The sequence below is a fragment of the Coregonus clupeaformis genome, chromosome 15, assembly GCF_020615455.1.
Source record: "Coregonus clupeaformis isolate EN_2021a chromosome 15, ASM2061545v1, whole genome shotgun sequence".
NCBI classification, from domain to species: Eukaryota; Metazoa; Chordata; class Actinopteri; order Salmoniformes; family Salmonidae; genus Coregonus; species Coregonus clupeaformis.
Window position 1 is genome coordinate 29995564 of NC_059206.1, and position 18847 is coordinate 30014410.

The window sequence follows — 18847 nt, forward strand, 5'->3', positions numbered from 1 at the left end:
GTATCTTATGATAAGCTGTAGACCACACTATTTACCAAGAGAGTTTTAATCTATATTTTTCATAGCTGTCTATTTACCACCACAAACCAATGCTGGCATTAAGATTGCACTGAATGAGCTGTATAAGGCCATAAGTGAACAGGAAAACGCTCATCCAGAGGCAGCGCTCCTAGTGGCCAGGGACTTTAATGCAGGGAAACTTAAATCCGTTCTACCTCATCTCTACCAGCATGTTAAATGTGCAACCAGAGGAAAAAAACTCTAGACCACCTTTACTCCACACACAGAGACGCATACAAAGCTCTCCCTCGCCCTCCATTTGGCAAATCTGACCATAACTCTATCCTCCTGATTCCTGATTACAAGCAAAAACTAAGGCAGGAAGCACCAGTGACTCGGTCAATAAAGAAGTGGTCAGATGACGCAGATGCTAAGCTACAGGACTGTTTTGCTAGCACAGACTGGAACATGTTCCGGGATTCTTCAGATAGCATTGAGGAGTACACCACATCAGTCACTGGCTTCATCAATAAGTGCATTGATGATGTCGTCCCCACAGTGACCGTACGTACATACCCCAACCAGAAGCCATAGATTACAGGCAACATCCACACTGAGCTAAATGGTAGAGCTGCCGCTTTCAAGGAGCGGGACTCTAACCCAGATGCTTATAAGAAATCCCGCTATGCCCTCCAACAAACCATCAAACAGGCAAAGAGTCAATACAGGACTAAGATTGAATCGTACTACACCGGCTCTGACGCTCGTCGGATGTGGCAGGGCTTGAAAACTATTACAGACTAAAAAGGGAAGCACAGCCGCGAGCTGCCCAGTGACACAAGACTTCCAGACGAGCTAAACCACTTCTACGCTCGCTTTGAGGCAAGCAACACTGAAGCATGCATGAGAGCACCAGCTGTTCCGGATGACTATGTGATCACGCTCTCCGTAGCCGATGTGAGTAAGACTTTTAAGCAAGTCAACAGAAGGCCTCAGGGCCAGACCGATTACCAGGACGTGTACTCCGAGCATGTGCTGACCAACTGGCAAGTGTCTTCACTGACATTTTCAACATGTTCCTGACTGAGTCTGTAAAACCAACATGTTTCAAGCAGACCACCATAGTCCCCGTGCCCAAGGACACTAAGATAACCTGCCTAAACGACTACCGACCCGTAACACTGACGTCTGTAGCCATGAAGTGCTTTGAAAGGCTGGTCATGGCTCACATCAATACCATTATCCCAGAAACCCTAGACCCACTCCAATTTGCATACCGCCCCAACAGATCCACAGATGATGCAATCTCTATTGCACTCCACACTGCCCTTTCCCACCTGGACAAGAGGAACACCTACGTGAGAATGCTATTCATTGACTGCAGCTCAGCATTCAACACCATAGTGCCCTCAAAGCTCATCACTAAGCTAAGGATACTGGGACTAAACACCTCCCTCTGCAACTGGATCCTGGACTTCCTGACGGGCCACCCCCAGGTGGTAAGGGTAGGTAACAACACATCTGCCACACTGATCCTCAACACGGGGGCCCCTCAGGGGTACGTGCTCAGTCCCCTCCTGTACTCCCTGTTCACCCATGACTGCATGGCCAGGCACGACTCCAACACCATCAGTATGTTTGCCGACGACACAACAGTGGTAGGCCTGATCACCGACAATGATGAGACAGCCTATAGGGAGGAGGTCAGAGACCTGGCCGTGTAGTGCCAGGATAACAACCTCTTCCTCAACGTGACCAAGACAAAGGAGATGATTGTGGACTACAGGAAAAAAAAGAGGACTGAGCACGCCCCCATTCTCATCGACGGGGCTGTAGTGGAACAGGTTGAGAGCTTCAAGTTCCTTGGTGTCCACATCACCAACGAACTATCATGGTCCAAACACACCAAGACAGTCGTGAAGAGGGCACTACAAAGCCTATTCCCCCTCAGGAGACTGAAAAGATTTGGCATGGGTCCTCAGATCCTCTAAAAAGTCTACAGCTGCACCACATCTTGTTGTTTTATTTTACTTTTTTATTAAAAAATAAATGCACTGTTGGTTAAGGGCTGTAAGTAAGCATTTCACTGTAATGTCTGCACCTGTTGTATTCGGCGCATGTGGCCAATAACATTTGATTTGATTTGAGCACGCACCCTTGAGGGGCCCCCGTGTGGAGGATCAGCGTGGCAGATGGCAGACACTCCTTGAAAGCGGCAGCTCTACCCTTCCCAGTGCGGAAGTTGCCTGTAATCCATGGCTTCTGGTTGAGGTATGTACGTATGGTCACTGTGGCGACGACGTGATCAATGCACTTATTGATGAAGCAAGTGACTGATGTGGTGCACTCCTTAATGCCATCAGAAGGATCCCGGAATATATTCCAGTCTGTGCTAGCAAAACAGTCCTGTAGCTTAGCATCTGCGTCATCTGACCACTTCTTTATTGACCGAGTCACTGGTGCTTCCTGCCTTAGTTTTTGCTTGTAATCAGGAATCAGGAGGATAGAGTTATGGTCAGATTTGCCAAATGGAGGGTGAGGGAGAGCTTTGTACCGCTCTGTGTGTGGAGTAAAGGTGGTCTAGAGTTTTTTTTCCTCTGGTTGCACATTTAAAATGCTTGTAGAAATTAGGTAAAACGGATTTAAGTTTCCCTGCATTAAAGTCCCTGGCCACTAGGAGCGCCACCTCTGGATGAGCGTTTTCCTGTTTGCTTATGGCCTTATACAGCTCATTGAGTGCAGTCTTAGTGCCAGCAAATGGCTGCATGAGGTCTGTCTGCTCTCCAATGGTCCTGGTGACTTTCTGTGCAAAGTCAAACTGAACATGGGCCTCTTGATGTTGGATGAGGTCTTTTGTGAAACGCACATGGTGTTCGAGGTTCTTGCATCAAATACTTTGGTAGTGCTCTGGGCCAATTACCTTGAAGACATATACCAATTATTTCCAAAGGACGTCTAAGTCACTGTGACTTTGTACCAGAAGTAGTTGTAACAGTGATCTTAAATAAAAGCAAAATACGGTTTTAATATCTGAGACTGACGTCATGCATTATGCAACACATTTGCAATGATAAAGTTTGTGTACTGTATGTGCCACATAAAATGATCGTCATCAGTTACTTCATTGTCAAGGGAAAAAACGAACTACACTCTTAGAAAAAAGGGTTCCAAAAGGGTTCTTCAACTGTCCCCATAGGAGAACCCTTTTTGGTTCCAGGTAGAACCATTTTGGGTTTCATGTAGAACCCTTTTGGGTTCCATGTAGAACCCTATGTGGAAAGGGTTCTACATGGAACCAAAAAGGGTTATTCAAAGGGTTCTCCTATGGGGACAGCCGAATAACCCTTTTAAGTTGTAGATAGCACACTTTTTTTTCTAAGAGTGTATGTATAAATTATCTAGGCTACAATTGTCACTATGATCAACTGAAGATATTACAAATGTGAGCCTGTAGGACATGTGCAACACTGTTTTTGACCTATATGTTAAGTCTATGAAGAGTGTAATGATTGATACTGGGATAATAAACAAACAAACAAAAGTTCACCTGTAGATGCATGGCCTATTGCATTGACAAAGGTTAGCTGTAGATAGCTATGTTGTTCGAAGGTAGATCACTTACTTTAACTATGCAGTGATCACGTTTGTTGTTGTCAGTTACAGCTGATGATGCACCAAAAACGGGTGCTTGTAACGGTTGCATTCCTATATCTGGTGGCTTTTCTAACAGACACTCTTTTGGTAATTCTGGGGGTCGAGACAGCCGCGGCACATTTTTTCGTTCTAACTCTAGAATTTGCTCTTTACCTCACAAAACAGCCGATTCTTTCCACGTCATTGGCACTTATTTTATTTTTGAGTAGAAGATTGCGACAGGAGCCACATATTGCTTTTGAAAACCCATCCCTCAGTGTGACAGGTCCCGTTATCTCTTTTAAAGCCAGTGCGTAGTCCGGTCACAATAAATACTTTTTACCTTGCAAAAGGTTATGTTTGTTCCTGTTACAGTCGTACAGTTCACCACAAACACGGCAGACATCAACATATTATTATTATTTAATTTTTTGAATCTGCGATTTCACAGTCATCTTCACGCACTATTGCACCTACGACACTAATCTAGTGAGCACCTCAGCCCAAGCAAGGCATTTGATTGGTTTGACGTGTTGTGAGGCGTCACTGATTTACACTGTGTTCCCACCCCTTTTTAGCTGATTTTGTGCCATGGACTTCCCCAGGCTTCCCATTTAGAGAAGCCTGGTTCTCCAAGAGGCTACTGTGTAAGTTACACACAGGCCTAAAGTATTGTCCATCGTGACCACAGAGTGTAAACCTTATGAAAATCAACCACTCACACAGCATGGGGTGAGATTTCAATTAAGCAGAGCAAATGGATTCAGAAATAAATGGACAAGCACTGTGCCTGTTTTATCTCATTACTCACACTGGAAAAGGCTGCATCAACAGCTGCTGTTCCTGCTGTGTAATATCCTTCATAGAAAACTCATATAAAACGAGACCATAATTGCGTTTATTCACCAGACCGAGTAAAACCTCCAGAAACCTGGGGGGGGGGACACTTCCTCAATTACCCACACACACACATCTCTGCATGTCTCACACACAGACACACACACACACACATCGCTGCACCTTTCACAGACATAAGAATACACATATACACAGACACACACACACCTTCCTCTTTTGAAAAGCACACTGTCCAGTCAGTTCACTAATCTACAGTCTGGCAAAATTGGAAAAATCTTTTTGGCTTCATGCCGTTCAGACATCATACTTAGGCTCTAAGCCCTTTAGCCCCAGGTGACCAAAGAGGTGGATGACTCCTCCACATGTTCTATCACTCATGAGTCATTCAACCCACCTAATGCTCTCCTCGCTCTGTCTGTCTCCCAATCCTCCATCTCTATCACACAGACCCAGCCTTGGGTCAAACTGGTAAACTCAGAAGTTGCAGCATGCATGAAGTATGTTAATATCGTTCCCTATAAACCATAATTGGTTCCCTTTAGCGACTCAGCAAAGCTGAGCAATGAGAGCCATCTGTCGCTAAATAAAGAATGAAGCCTGGCAGAGGGAGAGCGATGAAGCTGCAGTTGTTGGATAAGTATTATCATTGCATTCTCCTGCTTCTTGCCCATTTATTTCGAAAGTATATTGGCTTCATAGAATGCATTAATTCATTTGGTATGATAAACTCATTATTCCACATCTGTTTATTCATAGTTCATGCACACTTTATTCAATTACCTGGATGTCAAAATGAATTAGACAATTTAATTGAGTATGATATGAACGGTTTGACCTTAATAACTAAAGAAGTTTAAAAAAAAAATTTATCAGGAACAATGAACCCCATTAAATGTAAGTGTCACAAGGTATGATCACGTCATCAATAATCACAATTGACTGTCAAGAAGACTGACAAAATCTCAACATTTCCAATTTCAAAATATGGACACAGTAATCATTATAGTGATTGTCTAAATAGCATGCAACAACTAATTCAAAGATCCAAGATCAGTTTCATCCAGGTAAATAAATGAATCTCTCATTCTTACCTTTAGCAGACCAGACCGTTTAGAGCTACTCCACCAGCTCACACGAATTGCCTCGTTGGAACCCAGCAGATTCAATAAAGGGGGATGAAAGGATGTCCACCTTGAAGCCTGTTCCGCAACTTCTCTCCTTGTGTTCCAACCTGATGACACTTCTGTTCCGAAAAGCCCCTCTGCCACTGATAGCTCAGGTGCCTGCTCTCCTCACCTAGAGTCTACAGAGGATCCGAGCTAGAAAGAGAGTGGGAAAGAAAGAGAGAGGAGGATAAAATGCCTTTTAAACTGAGAGAGAAGCCTTCTGGTCAGACCCCCATTCCTCAACTACAGCCCTTAAATAGCCGCCACTTTCCCTCCCTCCCTCCCTCCCTCCCTCCCTCCCTCCCTCCCTCCTCCCTCACTCCCTCCCTCTTTCTTACTGTTGGAGTTAGCTGGGCTGCTGCATTAAGTGGGATGTCGTTGTTCTTACTGGAAACTCATTACAAAGAGTGAAAGAGAGGGAGAGAGTCTGTATCTGAGAGAGAAAATTAGAGGGAGCAAGACAGAGGATGGCAAAAAATAGGGAGAACAGTCACAGTAAAGCGGTAGAGTGGTACTCCTGTATGAGCCAAGTTAGTCAAAATTCAACCTGGTAGCAAACACATAAGGGGCTAAAAGAATCAGCTCTCACGTGTCTGATTAATATCAAAGACACAAAGCAACACATCTATGAATGCATGATGGACTTCTATTCAGTAGGTTGAGACTCCCGTAGAGAGTCCCTACACATGACACACCAACTGCCCCTTGACCTCTGACAAAGCAGGGCTTTCAATGGCGCCATGGCAACTGGTGCCAATTCGCTTTTGACCACAGGTCTCAACTATGTCCCTGTGATAACTAAGTCCCTACTGTCATCTGTTGGCCATCTTAACCCAGGTTCCCCAGACAAAATAGACTTGGGGTGAGACAGCCAGCCTCCCTGCCATCCATCACTCTCCTTACACAGGCAAATCCTTAGACACACAGACAGACAGACGGACAGAGAGACCGAGAGAGGGAGAGACACACACATGCATGCACGTGTATTCACACACACACACAAGGCGGCAGACAAGGCTGATTCTCCCACTGAAACTACACCCACAGCTCATCTTCTCCCTCCACAATCTCTGTTACACAGTAAAGTACTGGGTGGCTGCAGTCAGCTGAAGGAACTTTTGTCAAGGTTGTGTGTAGCTTGCTAAATAAGAGTTAATGAACTTCAAACTTGAAATAATGCAGAAATGCTGCAGAATGGCTGATACCTGATTCTGGCTATATTCCCCACCACATTTCAGGTCAGTATTTGGGAGTATTGAGTCGCATTTTCATTCAAGACAAGTGTATATGACTCATTCCATAATGACAAAAGCATATGGTGAGTAGCTGCCCCTTATAAAACAACCCAATTCTATCAGAGGACAAAATTATGGGGGATTTTCTCCCCTCGTCAACTCTGGTCCTGACCGATGTGTTTTATCTCTGACAGAGTTACACTTTCATTTGTTTAACAGATGCTGTGAGGCTGAAAAAGGCAGGAAACAGACACATTTTTTGTCGTTGTGTCGAAGCATCAGGGAATGGGGCAAAAGCAGAGTTTATGGGAACATGAGTGGTGTTTGGTGTCAGTGATTTGAGCTGTAAAATACAACCCCGCAAACCCCATATACTGTAAAAGTCCACATCCGATGGACACAGTTAGTAGACATGTAAATGCTGGTGAGATCACATGCCATAAGAACAGTATAGTATTTTAACTGTAGACTTAGCTTTAGGGGGTCCCCTTAGTTCATTTATACCATATGTTTATGAAGCCCTCAGGAGGGAGGCATAGGAAAAAGGAGGATGAAATATTTGTACTCTTGTATTGAGTGGACACCTCTCATCATAATCCACTCTTATGCAGTGGCTTGCGAAAGTATTCAACCCCCTTTTCAAACCCCTATTTTGTTGTTATTTTTTTTCATTTCACTTCACCAATTCGGACTATTTTGTGTATGTCCATTACATGAAATCCAAATAAAAATCCATTTAAATTACAGGTTGTAATGCAACAAAATAGGAAAAACACCAAGGGGGATGAATACTTTTGCAAGGCACTGTAGGTCTATGGTGTCATTATAATTATGGCTATTTTCTGCACTTGTACAGTAATGCTGAATGATTAACTTTTTTTATATAGTTAAAAACAGCTGTCTCAAATTGACATGCTTGTTGACAGAGGGCTCCAAACAAATGCTACCCCCTGTTCTTGTCTCAATTACAGCTCAACTGAGCGGTTATCGCCTAAACAGACTAACTGTGCTCTGCGTGGAAGCCAAGCCAAGGGAAACTCAGCGAATGCCCCATTGATTTCCAAGAGGAGCCAAATTCCACACTTCGTTTTATATTGTACACTTCCTCTCCGTCATTAATATAACATAGCTGAGAGCGGAACACATCCCTGGCGATATCCTTTCTGTTTCTTGTCGAATAGATCTTTTCTAACTGATTTATTTTTCCCTCAGTTTCCCTCAGGTTCATCTGATGATCGTTTTATCAAAAAAAATTGCGGTTCAATGATTTAATCAAGAACACCTTGTAGGACGTAAATACTGTTTTAATTGATTATGACATATGACAAAAAAATATGTGCCCCCTCAACCTGCTAATGATAACTGACTGAGGCAGAGATAGAAACAAAAGCATGTATTCATAGGTCTCTAATATCCGTTGTCATAAACTTGGAATATCTATTTAGATATTATGTTCATATATATATAATATACAGTATATGCCATTTAGCAGACATTTTTATCCAAAGCAACTTAGTCATGCGTGCATACATTTTACATACGGGTGGTCCCAGGAATTGAACGCAATACGCTGGCATTGCAAGTGCCATGCTCTACCAACTGAGCTACAAAGGACCATATGAAGACAGGTTGACGTTATTTCCATAGACACAGACCGAAGCTTCCATCCAGTCTAGCTACAGACCCCTGTCTGGTTCCTCATCAAAAAACTGAGTCATTTACACCTGGGTGGCATTAACACATTTTTCATAACCATGTCTTGGTGAGAGGTATGGAAAGAGAGATCTATACACTCATTGAAATAAGTCAGTTCTCAGTGAACTCATACCTATAGAGTTTCATTTCAAATTGAGGTGTTACAAAGAAAACCTTATCAACTAGACATGCGTTGAGGGGCTTATGATTGATGTACCATTCAAATGATCCCAAATGCACCACTATGTTTTGCACAACTTCCTTCACACTGTAGAGAGGGGTCATCAATCATCTTTAATACCTATCCAACTCCTACCATCCACATAAGGAATAGGTCATGGGAGTCATGTTGTAGCAATCAAGACTTCCAACATGTCACTTCCTGCTCATCACAAACAGTTACCCTAGTTAGTGCAGTCTGTTGACAAATGTAAACATTTACACACATACTGGTGCTCACTGTTTTTATCTTAACCCTAAAACATATACATTAGGCATGAATGTACTGTAAACACACACTATAATATTAGCGTTTTTAAGTGCTACCATTAACTCAGCCTTCTCTCTCAATAAAAGTATTTCAACTCTTTGGGGATGACTTCATCCTCAGTCATTTAATGGATCTTCCATAAACACACTGTCACTATGTAAGCACAAACAGAGTTAAATCAGACACATTGCTTCTCTCTCCAACGAACCTCTTCTCTGGAAGTGGAGTTATTGGATGCGTGTATCTAAACACAATCACAACAATGGAAACGGAAGCTTAACCCAAGACCACAGAGGCATGGACACATTTAATCTTAGTTTTGCTCAATACCAACTGTAGAAAAACACAGGGACATGGGGCTCTGGATGTTCTTTTCTTTTGAGTCTGTTCAGGATTTGGCTGGACTTACTGTAGCTAGCGTTCCAGAAGAGGTGATCATTTGACATTGGGCCATTATAAATATTTACATATCATAAACAAACACTAGTAAAGTCACAAATTATATCTCCCTTGGCTGCCTGAGCACAATGAGGAGACAGTCTGTTGGAGCGCCCTAGAGAGGGGGACAGTCCCTGTGGACATGGGAAGTTTATTTGGGGGTGAGGTGAGAGGGTTACCGTGTTGTCTCTTTTTACTGAACGGAGGTGAAGGCTTCACATGTGTTTGACACGTATGCCGTGACCTCTTTGAAAGGTAGCGTCTCGTTTGTATGTAAGCCACCTCCAACTTGCAAGTCATCACTATAGGTAATGTACACAAAACGGGCAAGGTTGACTTCACAACAGTCTGGACCCTCATAGTATGTCTTGGTGCCAGAGAGATGAACTCTCATACCCAATACCATAGGCTGACTGAATGTTGATAGTTATCCATGGAAACATCTGATTAAACTTATCAACTAAACACCAAGCACTTGATTTTTTTGAATCGGATGTGTAAGTGCTGGGCTAAAACAAAAATGTGCACGCTGTGGGGGTCCCTCAATAATGGATTTAGAAACACATGATGTACGTAAAGTAAAGGGGTGATACATACTACTACTACTATTGTAGGACAAAAGGTTGAAACAGGCTAGTGAACACATTCACAAGCTAAATCTGCCAAACAGATGGCAAGACTGTAATAAAAAAATCAATAGTCTCTTTAAAACAACACAGGTGTTCTTGTGTCTGAGTCTTAAGTAAACCTTACAGATACAGTACATCCTGCTGAAGTCAAACATGGATGTCCATTCAAGATGCGGGGCCTAACAACTACCTTTCACAGTCAAAAGGAGGCTTGAGCTGGATTAGCGGGTAGATCATAGTATTAGAGAAGACAGGGGAGTTAGGAGAGGGATGTACACCTTCAGGTATTTGGTTATGGTTTACATTAAGTTCCACAGATATAAGTATTTTCAAGGGATATCAAATGCTGAGTGTTGTTACATGGAATTACGCAGTAACAACAACACTAGATACTCATTTGGAAATTTGTCATGGACAATTCTCAGTTAATGCACAGGTTATTATTTACAGTCAGATTACCAAAGTAATAACAGAGTAACTTTATTCAAGATTTTTCAACACATTTTCAACAATATTGTTTTCAACGCAGAAAAACAAATACAAATGTTTGTCCCGTATCTACAGTAGCAGGCAGATAAATTGCTCTGGCGACTTCATGTTTCGCATAAACACTTGTAATGAAAGAATGCATTTCTCATTGACCTCAAAGGACATGGTCAAAGGGCTAACCCGACAGCAGGCAGCCAGAGAAATCCAGATGTTTGATGTAAAGAGTGTGAAAACAGAAATACGTCTGGACAACGGAGTTCCAGCTCTAGTCTTTCATCAACAAAACACTACAATCATCAGCAGTGAAAACAAAAGGCCTCTGACACAACCTCAGTACCAAGCTGTCATTATCATGCACCATGGGTCATAAGGGGTATTTCCTCTCCTGTCATTGGTCGAATAAGGAGATGACTTGTGGTAACCGGTATGACTTGTGGTAAAACACTACATCATAAAACATTCATTAAACAAACCATACAACCTATGAGACAATGGTTGAGAGAGGTTTGAAACAGTGGCAGTGATAATAATAATAAAAATATGCCATTCAATATGCCAGTGATGTCTGTATACTAATATCTTAATTGAATCTATTTCTTACATCGTCGCCGTAGATAAATCAAATCCTTTACATTGGTCTCTTTCTGTAGTATGATAGGACTAGGACTAAAGAATCTGACAATCTGATGGAAGAGACCAAAAAGAGAAAGAAAGCTAGCACAGTAGTGAGTCACACTTTATTTGGATAGTCCAGATTTTCCATCTGTAGATGCTCTACAGATGGTCATATATCAACAAACTATCTGTTGTTAAGCAACTGCTTGCTAAGGTTATGGTTAGGGTTAGGTTTAGAGTGAGGGTTAGGGTAAGGGTTAATGTTAAGGTTAGGGTTAGCTTAAGGGTTAAGTTTAGGGTTAGGATAAGGATTAAAGTTAGGGTTAGGGTTAGTAGATAGTTAATTGAAATGTTACTGATAGTCTGTAGAGTATCTACAGATGGACTATCCAAATAAAGTGTTACCCAGTAGTGTGCCGATTAGACTACTTTAGGAGGTAGCTCATAGCCGCGGAAAGTAGGGGTGCTGATTACAATAAAAAAATACTTAATACTTAAAAATATATATTGGGGGTAAAAAAATTGTCACCCACCAAATTTGTGTGCTAGGCCTTTATCACTCCTGTATGAGCGGAGTGGCCATGAGGTAGCTAGCTGTTTATCTGTTTAGCACTTAAACTTCTGCTCCATTTCTGGAGTAACTAAGAATAGTGCTTGAGCATTTCACGCCATTACATGTTATTTTGCCTTTTGACCAAAAAAGGCACACAATGTCAAAGTTTAGGTTGACATGACCAAACATAGTGTTGACCAAACTGTCAGGTCGGCGATCGTGAGCCTATTGAATCTTCCTCTGCAAGAGAGCCAGGCGATTGAGAAGTATGCAAACACAGAGTTTTGCCAGACTCTTGGCCAATTACTTATTGTCCAGAAGGGGGACTGACAGTAAATAACCAACACATAACCAGTTATTCATAAACAATGTGATACAGGGAGTAAGATGGAGAGAAATCGCCTTGACAACCAGCGAGCCACACAACAACATAAGGAACAAATCTCAAACGTGGTATTTGTTTTGTATGTGAGACATGATTGATTATCTATAACGAACAAAAATAGAAACGCAACATGCAACAATTTCAACGACTTTACTGAGTTACAGTTCATATAAGGAAATCAGTCAATTGAAATAAATTCATTAGGCCCTAATCTATGGATTTCACATGACTGGAAATAGAGTTATGCATCTGTTGGTCACAGATACCTTAAAAAAAAGTAGGGGCATGGATCAGGAAACCAGTTAATGTCTGGTGTGACCACCATTTGCCTCATGCAGTGCGACTCATCTCCTTCGCATTGAGTTGATCAGGCTATTGATTGTGGCCTTTGGAATGTGGTACCACTCCTCTTCAATGGCTGTGCGAAGTTTCTGGATATTGGCGGGAACTGGAACACGCTGTCGTACACATCAATCCAGAGCATCCCAAACATGCTCAATGGGTGACATGTCTGGTGAGAATGCAGGCCATGGAAGAACTGGGACATTTTCAGCTTACAGGAATTGTTTACAGATCCTTGCGACATGGGGCCGTGCATTATCATGCTGAAACATGATGTGATGGCGGCGGATGAATGGCACGACAATGGGCCTCAGGATCTCGTCACGGTATCTCTGTGCATTCAAATTGCCATCGATAAAATGCAATTGTGTTCATTGTCCGTAGCTTATGCCTGCCCATACCATAACCCCACCGCCACCATGGGGCACTCTGTTCACAACGTTGACATCAGAAAATCGCTCGCCAATTCAACGGCATACAAGTGGTCTGCGGTTGTGAGGCCGGTTGGACGTACTGCCAAATTCTCTAACATGACATTGGAGGTGGCTTATGGTAGAGAAATTAACATTCAATTATCTGGCAACAGCTCTGGTGGACATTCCTGCATTCAGCATGCCAATTGCACGCTCCCTCAAAACTTGAGACATCTGTGGCATTGTGTTGTGTGACAAATCTGCACATTTTAGAATGGCCTTTTGTTGTCCCCAGCACAAGGTGCTATTTAATCAGCTTCTTGATATGCCTCACCTGTCAGGTGGATGGATTATCTTGGCAAAGGAGAAATGCTCACTAACAGAAATGTAAATACATTTGTGCCGACAATTTGAGAGAAATAATCTTTTTGTGCATATGGAACATTTCTGGGATCTTTTATTTCAGCTCATGACCAACACTTGACATGTTGCGTTTATATTTTTGTTTAGTGTAAAACCTTGGGTTTCAGAAAGTCATAACGAAGACAAATTGAATGTAAGTTGAAATTCTTATCGGATGAGGTCCAAAATCCTCAGTGTGTCATCTTCATACCATTGAGTAAAGACAAAAAAATATGAAACACATTCCCAGAACATGTTATGACATCATACAGAGAACACAATATGTACATCTCATTATCTTAATTTAAAGTGGGTCATAAAACTGTAGTACGAAATAGAGGGAAAAGGATGAGCGAGGGGAGCTTCAACATGTGAACACGCAAAATTAAAGGGCTTCCTGGAAGGGGTAATATGTCCCTCGTTTGATGTTAAGTCCCCTATATGGGGGCCTTTGAGCGGTTCTGGACCGGTTCCGACTGACATTTTGGTGTACAAAGCACTCTGTGAACGCCATAGGGTCCCTTGCCTTATATTGCCATAAAGCCCCATCTGTCTGCTCTCCGCTTCCACTCTTTCAGCGGAGCTGACTTGAAGTGTCAGGTTTCAGACCCCACATTTGCATAGGGAGAGACGTGTCACATTTTCAGGAAAACAAGACCACTTTCTCTTGGTCACAGACAGACAAAATCACTTTGTGCTTAAAGCTGAAGTTGTAACGAGTCTAAACACATTTGAATGGTGTCTCAGCGCCGCTCAGTTTAGGAGAAAATTCTCTGTCGTCAGTTATATGAAATATTGCCAATATTGTACTGTCGCTAAGTATGATCATATTTATTTTAGTTATGAGAAAAGTTAAATGTTATAATAAGTTGTTTATAATTTAATTATTACTATATTTAGAAAGCATTTCAGTCATTTCAAGCCCTATTGCCCCAGTTTTGTTGAATAGGAAAATAAATCTATATGATTTTTCATATTTTCATAATATTTGTACTATGTACTTGAGCTTGTGTCCTATTTTTACCAGAAAGGTGAAGTCCAGACCTTTCTAAAACTATGCAACCTTACCAGTTGTTTATGGCCATCTCATGAAAAATAATTACATCTGGGTATGTCTATTTAGGTGGTAATAATTGTTTCTTATCATTCAATCAATATGTGTATGAATATACTGTAGTGGGAGTCAGAGAAAGAAATAGAGAGTGAACGGAATGGAGAGAGAACAAAAATGAAATAGAGAGTGAAAGTTGGAGAGAGTGAAAGAGACAAAAAGAAAGCAAGAGAGACAAGGCATCCTTGCATTATGACGTTCCGACTACAACAGCCCAACACACTGACTCAGCCGGAGGTGCTTCATTTGCAGACGCTGAGCAGAGCAGTGCTGACAGAACCTGAATAAACATTAACAAATATGGGTCTGAAGCATCCAACCTAACTCCCTCCCAGCTCACACCCAGAGCATACCAACATGTTTACTGCCCTTTTTTTTATCCACGGCTTCTGGTACCCCAGACTGGCACACTGTCTGACAACCAACCAAAACAAAAACTGAAGGAATTTGGAATGGGCACAAATCTGCATAGCAGCCATTTTGTTTTGACGCCTCCATTTGACGTCTTCTCTGAGGTGGGAGCTCCTCTGAGCTTGGTATGATGATGCATGTATATATTTAAAAGAAAATGATGATGTACTTATCCTTAGCCAATATGCTACCCTATTCCACTGAGAGGTTCACTTCCAGGGAAAAGAGGGCAATCCTGGCAACGTCCCAAAACAAAATCAGATTGGTTTTGGAGAGCACAACTGCAAAGCAGCCATTTGGTGTGTTGTTTTCTGATGTTTTACGTGTGTGCTCTGGTATTAGACTGGAAGGCAGGGAAGTACTTCCCTGAGCCTGGTGAATTCTCATTACAAGATGATAAAGAACTGATCCAGAGAATCCAGGCCCATTGGGAGGATTACACAGGTGTTGTTGAAGGACGTGCAACTGGGCTTTATGAAACACACTGTTTGGCTGAGACTGTGTTGGATCTCCAATCTCCATCAGCCACAAGGCTAGATGATTGCCCTCAGTATAAGCCACAGAATCAGTTGATAGTCACTCATCACTCCAGTTATTCTCTACAGGCAGTGGTGGCTGGTGGACAGAGATATAGGAGGATGGGCTCATTGTAATGGCTGGAATGGAGCGGTATCAAATACATGACATCCATGTGTTTGATACCTTTCCATCCATTCCATTCCAACCATTATGATGAGCCCGTCTTCCTATATCTCCACCCACCAGCCTCCTCTGTCAATAAGTGATGAGAAGACACCCAGGTCCATGTAAGTCATCTGCTTCTGGGTGGCAACAATTCCCTCCTTACCTCTCTACTGAGAGAGATCCCCAGCAGCATACCACACTGCATACCACTGCTGGCTTGCCTCTGAAGCTAAGCAGGGTTGGTCCTGTAGGTCCCTGGACGGGAGACCAGATGCTGCTGGAAGTGGTGTTGGAGGGCCAATAGGGGCCACGCGTCCCTCTGGTCTAAGGAGATCCCAGGGCAGTGAAGGGCACATTGCCTTGCGTTGGGTGCTGTCTTTCAGATGGGACATTAAATAGGTGTCCTGACTCTCTGTGGTCATTAAAATCCCAACCTGGCCCCATACCATCATGACCACCTAATCATCCCCCTCATTCCTAATTGGCATATATCACTCCTCACCTCTCCAGCTGATATGTGGTGAGCGTTCTGGCAAAAAATGGTTGCTGTGCATCACATTTGTGGTGGATGAGATGAGTTTCCCCATTACTATGTAATGCCCTTTGAGTACCTCAGTTGGTAGAAAAGTGCTATATAAATCCAATCAATTAATGTAGTGTTATGACACAAAATGTCTGCCTAGTATCACCCAAGTTGATGCTACACATTGGTGGTAGATAAAATGAGTAAATACCATAAAAATGCCTACTGTTTGCTAAATTCTACAAAGATGCAGTTCATCATCCATGCAGCGTTGGACGAAATATTAAATCAATTTTAGCTGTGTCCTATACACCTTCTGAAAATCCCGTTGAACCACAATTGTTAACGGTTGGCTCCATGAACTGGCTCTATTGCAAACATCTGCAGCAATCAGTGAGATTACCAAATGCAGGATTCCTGTCATTATCACCAATAAGGATTGTGTTGTTCATATTTTGATGTTATTTGTCTGGAGGTAATTGCTTTTCGTGGTCCTTTCCAGATGTCATTAGTAGCATTTTGCTATTGAGTGCTAAGGGCTTGAGAGATGCAATCGCTTCAATTTCAGTAATGAGACAAACACTTTTCCTGATTGCAACTCAGACACAGTTCCACCCTCACATCTGTCCACCAAATCTCACCATATAAATCAAAGGTCATTAACCATGGTCCTATACAGCTATCCGATGTGCAGGCTTTAATTCCACCACTAACACATATAACTGAACTAATCAAGATCTTGATGAGTAGCCATTGTGTTTGCGCTGGACTAAAAGCTTGCATTTAGAGTATCTCTCCAAGAGAGGCTGGTGACCACTAATGTAAATAAAGTCAAACCTGGTCTGGACATCGCAGACTGGGTGAGGGTCAAACCAGGGGCTGGCATTAACAGAAGCCTGACACATGGAACTAACAGGAAAGACATGCTCATGTCAGCACTAACCTACCGTAACACACTCCCACCGAAGAGGTGAGCCAGTCAACTCACCACCCACTTCCAAAATAGTTACCACAGTTCAAAGGCCTAATTAACCATTGTGTCATCAATAAAAATTTACACTGAACAAAAATATAAACACAACATGTAAAGTGTTGGTCCCATGTTTCATGAGCTGAAATAAAAGATCCCAGAAATGTTCCATACTCTCAAATTTTGTGCACAAATTTGTTTACATCCCTGTTAGTGAGCATTTCTCCTTTGCCAAAATAATCAATCCACCAGACAGGTGTGGCATATCAAGAAGCTGATTAAATAGCATGATCATTACACAGGTGCACCTTGTGCTGAGGACAATAAAAGGCCACTCTAAAATGTTCAGTTTTGTCATACAGCACAATGCCAAAGATTTCTCAAGTTTCGAGGGAGCATGCATTTGGCATGCTGACTGCAGGAATGTCCACCAGAGCTGCTGCTAGAGAATTGATTGTTCATTTCTCTACCATAAGCCGCCTCCAACGTCATTTTAGAGAATTTGGCAGTACGTCCAACCGGCCTCACAACCACATACCCGGGATCGTCCAATACCAGCCACCCGGAAAGCTGATGAAACTGTGGGTTTGCACAAACTGACAGACCGTCTCAGGGAAGCTCATCTGACTACTCTTCGTCCTCACCAGGGTCTTGACCTGACTGCAGTTCGGCGTCGTAACCGACTTCAGTGGGCAAATGCTCACCTTCGATGGCCACTGGCACACTGGAGAAGTGTGCTCTTCACGGATCAATCCACAATCGTCATGTGGGTGAGCGGTTTGCTGATGTTAATGTTGTGCCCCACGGTGGCGGTGGGGTTATGGTATGGGTAGGCATGTGCTACGGACAACTAACAAACTGCATTTTATCGATGGCAATTTCAATGCATAGAGATACAGTGACGAGATCCTGAGGCCCATTGTCGTGCCATGTTTCAGCATGATATCGCATGTCACAATTCATGGATGCTGAAAATGTCCCCGTTCTCTATTGGCCTGCATACTCACCAGACATGTCACCCATTGAGCAAGTTTGGGATGCTCTGGATTGACGTGTACGACAGCGTGTTCCTGTTCCCGCCAATATCCAACAACTTCTCACAGCCATTGAAGAGGAGTGGAACAACATTCCACAGGCCACAATCAACAGCCTGATCAACTCTATGCGAAGGAGATGTGTCGTGCTGCATGAGACAAATGGTGGCCACACCAGACTGGTTTTCTGATCCACACCCCTACCTTTTCCTTAAGGTATCTGTGACTAACAGATGCATATCTGTATTGCCAATCAAATGAAATCCATAGATTAGGGCCTAATGAATTTATTTCAATTGACTGATTTCCTTATATGAACTGTAACTCAGTAAAACCTTTGAAATAGTCACATGTTGCGTTTTTGTATTTTTGTTCAGTGTACAGTATATTAAATAGAGAACCTCATGTTGGAAAATGTTTATGGCTAAATATTTATACAATTATAAGAGGATTGGCAGTTTACAGGAAACAGGAAATTGAAACATTTGCGATGACGTCAAATTCAAACATGCGTCCTTGAGGCGAGTCTTTGAACATTCATTGGAGTGATTCCTTCCACTGTCATTGACAGTCACTCCTCCTGGCTGGCAGCAGACACTGCCAGGTTCTCAGAAGGACCTCATTGTGGTCATCATTTAGATCAGCAGTAAACACATGTTGGGATACTCCACCGAACTCAGTCTGTTAACATTACCCTGCTCATTGACCAGATGTCCATGTGTGTACAACGGATTTCCTCATCTGGGCTCAGAGGGGAATTAAAAACACCTT

At 42.6% G+C, this 18847-nt stretch overlaps 1 protein-coding gene across 3 annotated transcripts in view; it reads right to left on the reverse strand.

Annotated features, from left to right (window-relative positions):
* Positions 1 to 18847, reverse strand: part of tnca (tenascin Ca) — an 89496-nt gene that overhangs the window by 39088 nt on the left and 31561 nt on the right. For 2 of the 3 annotated variants that reach the window (XM_041898555.2, XM_041898554.2), the window contains exon 1: positions 5583 to 5869. The gene's annotated coding sequence lies outside the window, so the exon portion shown is untranslated. Of the gene's footprint in view, positions 1 to 5582; positions 5870 to 18847 lie in introns of those variants that run through there. The other variant, XM_041898553.2, reaches the window with a different exon arrangement.